General features: G+C 29.0%; 1 protein-coding gene across 1 annotated transcript in view; it reads left to right on the top strand.

Moving 5' to 3' along the window:
* The first annotated feature begins 2,648 nt into the window (after nucleotides 1-2,648).
* Nucleotides 2,649-4,669, top strand: part of LOC116851917 (glutamyl aminopeptidase-like) — an 11,794-nt gene continuing 9,773 nt past the window's right edge. The window contains exon 1 of the mRNA XM_032831847.1: nucleotides 2,649-2,801. The gene's annotated coding sequence lies outside the window, so the exon portion shown is untranslated. The remainder of the gene's footprint in view (nucleotides 2,802-4,669) is intronic.

A 4,669-nucleotide genomic window follows, 5' to 3' on the forward strand; every position in this document is an offset into this window, starting at 1 on the left:
GAAATAAATTGGTTTTATTGTAGTCCGATTCAGTAAACATATCAAAACGACACGAAACAACTTTCAAAACTAGATGCAAATGAAGAAATCTTAAAAGGCGAATAATTTGTAACTCTAATTCTGTGGTCGTGATATATCAGTTCTGTTCAAATTATATATATGAAATACATGTATGATGTTATGTGTTGTGTATTCTTTTATTACTAATCCACTGTATATACAATATTTATCTGGCAAACTACGAAAGATTTTACTGTAAAGAAGAAGAGATATGCTAGGAAGCTATAATGGAGATAAAAGATGAAAAGATAAAGTGATGCTAGACTAAAAGTTATTAATCACAAGAATTACAGTTATTGCTATCAAATTAAATCTTGCCATATCGCGTACATTCAACAGATTTGTCAGTTATTAATAAAATTTTTACGCAGATATATATATATATATATATATATATATATATATATATATATATAACAAATGAGAAATCAAGATATCTCAATTCGCTAATATGCAAATAATAAGTCGATATTAACCAGTCAATATTTCAATATTTTGTAAACTAAAGTAAATTAATTAATCATTTAAAATATTTTTAAACAATATAGAAATTTGCGTGTTAATATTGACGATATATTTCAAAATTGTCTCAATCGTTTTAGTTAATATTGGCAACTGCATTAATCAGTTACACCCGTTCTAATTTACTCTCTTTCCTCCTACTTTATTTATATATTTTACATTATTCAAAATAAAGTTTAATAGCGGTAGAGTAATTCTTTTGCAAGAAATTGTTTTGAGCAGGATTTCAGATATGGTTTCGTTCTATCAATAGATCACTCGTAACGCACGTGTATACCGACGAAGAACACTTTTTGGATACAATAGCAGTAATCTAATTCGATTATCTACTTCGATACATGCACTTTACTAACTTTATACATATACTTTACACATATATTTTACTAAACATCTGGACAAGGTAAATTTTATGCGTTGCTAAATACTTCTCTCTCCGTCTGAATGATTATCTTTTATTTCTTAAATAATTTTATTTATCCTTGTGTACGTTGTATGTATTAAGCTGCTTTCATTATAACAATTTTGATATCTCAATATGCTAATATACAAATAATAATTTCATTATAATAATTTTGATATCTCAATATGCTAATATACAAATAATAAATCGATAATAACACGTTAATTTTTTAATGCTTCGTTAATTAAAATTTTAGACTTTTCTTTAATATTATAGCACAGGAGAAATCACACACATACACACAGAACATAGGCATTTCAGGGCATATTTCTCATGTCGCTCACGATAAGCTCGATCACTTATGCTCGATCAAAAGTCAAATTTCTGTCGTAAACTCTTGTTTCTCTTTACGTATGTCGTAGAATTTCTATGGTGGAAAGACTAGTTATATTGCATGGATATAGAGATGGCAAATCTTGGCACTTTGTATAAAGTGCAGCACACAAGTATAAAGAGTAAAGACTTTGAAACTTTAAAGCACTTGTTTTAATGAGGCTCCGCTTCTTTTCTATTACATGTACTTCTTTGTGTTAAGGGATGGCACAGAAAAGTTGATTGATTACGTTACAATAATTATCGTGTTATAGTAAAGAAATGTGCAGAAGGATATGGTGCTTATTTTATTATGACCGAATATCAAAGAATAATGTCCAAGTAATCTCTTCGTTCTCAAGAAATTATCTGTGAAAATAAACTGAATTTACTAAAAATAAGTCAAATAACGTAATTTTACAGTTTTGATAAAACTATATATTATATCGAAAATTGTTCTTTTTATTTAATAAATTATACTAACAATATTGCACAAGTCTCAATATGTACTTTAATATGTTCGAAAACAGATTTTAACACTAGATTTACGAGGTCCGTTGACGGATTTCGGGTTTCACGAGTAAAATTACAGAAAGTATTATTATTGTTTTCTAGCAATTTTTGTTGGCTTTTATTAATAGAATGATACGAATATATATCAAAATTATTCATTTACGCTTCAGACTTCTAATTTTGAAATTCTCTATGTCGTATACCTATTTCTCCGGGTACCCGTCAAATTTACTGTCAAATTGTCCCGTAAATCTAGTGTTAATTACTAATTTGACTACAACTATCGAATAGATGATATTCATGCAGTAATACATCTGACTGATAGTAATATCTAAAGAGAAAGTAATTATATTAATATATGCTCTTTCAAAATTTCTTGGAGCGAAATTTTTCACTCAAAACGAAAGAAAGATGATGGTATCTTCACCCAAAGCAATAGTGAAAATACTGCCACTCAAGATCACGTTAGTGAATGTTTCGTTTAAGCTGAGAACGGATTCTGAATCCACATGAACGAATATTTTAGCTGATTAAAGTGAATACGCTTCTGTTGCAATACATTAGATTCACTCTCCAAATTCGAGTGAAGATATTCACTTGACGACTCAGAGTGGAGAATTCACTCTGTATGAGTAAAATTCGGATTCGAGTGACTTGATAGTCACTCTACTTTTCAAGTGAAATTTCATTTCAAGAAACTTGGAGAGTGTGTATCACTTTAGTATGTCATTCGTACGCATGTGTTTACTGACTGAAGGCACTTCTTACATGTGTTGATATAACGGCTTAGCTTGTCTCGTGTCATATCGTATATAACAACATTATGTACTGTTATTGTCACTAGTTTGCGATGATCTGTCAAGATGAAACAGTTGAGACGACAATTTTAAATTACTTCTTCAAGTAGTTCTTCCACACAAATTCGACATACGAGGTAAGGCACCATAAACGTGAAATATTGTAGCATTGTACCTGAAGTATTGTACATACTTCAGTAGTAATAAAAATTTTTTAATTTCCATATATATTAAATTGTGTGTATAAGGCACGCGTTTATATACATTTCATAGCATCCCGCGTCTTGAAATGCTCCTTAAAGTGTTTCTTAAGATAGATATTTGTTATTGTTGCTTTGTTTTTTCTTGTAACTGTCTTTGTTTCTTAATAGAGAAGAATGTTAGGATGATTATTTGTCTCGCCTAAGATAGATAGGTGATACTTGAGATAGAGATAGATATATACATATGCATGTGCGTGCATATGTATGTATATGTATACATACATATATTCATATATTCATACTAATAATATACATACATATATATATATATATATATATATATATATATATATATATATATATATATATATATATATATATATATATATATACATACACACACACATATACACATAGAGTGTTCCAGCATAGCATATCTAAATTTAGATATGTTCCAGAGAACATATCTAAATATTTTTTTTATTTCCAATGATACGAGAAATATTTAGAGGACAATTTAAATTTTCCAAAGGAGGAATACTATAGGAATATATATTTTTCGAAATTTCTCGAAAATTATCCTATCTTAGAATTTGACCGATTTGTTTATATTCAAAGCCTTCTCAGGATCATAATTTAGAGAAAGAAAATAAGAACTTAATAACAATGATCTCAATTAAATAATAGGACTAATTCAAGTTTAAGCACAGGATTAATAGTGCTATGTACCATATGGGTACTTCCTTGTGTTAGGAAATAGAGCAATATTTATTGAACATGAATTCTCAATATAAATAATCAAACGTTTCGGATCAATTATGAACCCTCTTCAGTGATATAAAAACTCAAGGTTTACAAAAACCAACGCATTACAAGTAAAAGAATTAATTAAAGACATGAATGTTATTCGCAGTATTATAGCTGACAAGACCGTTATCCGACTAATATTAAGAAGTTCAAATTAATACTAGGAAGTAACCGTCACAACTATAAAAAAACCATAAAATAAAATAAAAATAGGTAAGATTAAAATATAATAAATAATTAAAACAGTCAATATAAATTACCTTTGTTAAGCTCGGCTAAAAGTGAAACGAACCTGTCAATGATAACATCGCCATGTTTAAGTAATAGAGATAATAACAGATTTATATACACGAGCATTAACATTGCGGCGACGACTCGTGGAAGAGAAGGAAACAAACAGAGTTTTATTTTCATAATAAGTTGCAGTAGCCGTTACCCAAATGTTCTGTGTCCTTTTTAGAGTTAAGTCCATGCTTTTGAAATTTAATGTAAATCATTTCTGATATCAGGCGTTTTAAGTAATAACGTTCCTCATGCAAAACTTTGGCTTGATCCCAATTGAAATCATGGTGTTTCATCAAACGGTGTTCCTGTATGGCCGTTAACTCAACTGTAGAACTCCTTGGTATTCTCCTATGCTTAGCAATGCGCGTAGAGAGTCTTCTACTAGTTTGACTTTTAGCCGAGCTCAACAAAGGTAATTTATATTGACTGTTTTAATTATTTATTATATTTTAAACTTACCTATTTTTATTTTATTTTATGGTTTTTTTATAGTTGTGACGGTTACTTCCTAGTATTAATTTGAACTTCTTAATATTAGTCGGATAACGGTCTTGTCAGCTATAATACTGCGAATAACATTCATGTCTTTAATTAATTCTTTTACTTGTAATGCGTTGGTTTTTGTAAACCTTGAGTTTTTATATCACTGAAGAGGGTTCATAATTGATCCGAAACGTTTGATTATTTATATTGAGAATTCATGTTCAATA

The sequence above is a fragment of the Odontomachus brunneus genome, unplaced genomic scaffold (genome assembly GCF_010583005.1).
Source record: "Odontomachus brunneus isolate Ranch 3 - 2012 unplaced genomic scaffold, Obru_v1 Obru_scaffold_196, whole genome shotgun sequence".
NCBI lineage: Eukaryota > Metazoa > Arthropoda > Insecta > Hymenoptera > Formicidae > Odontomachus > Odontomachus brunneus.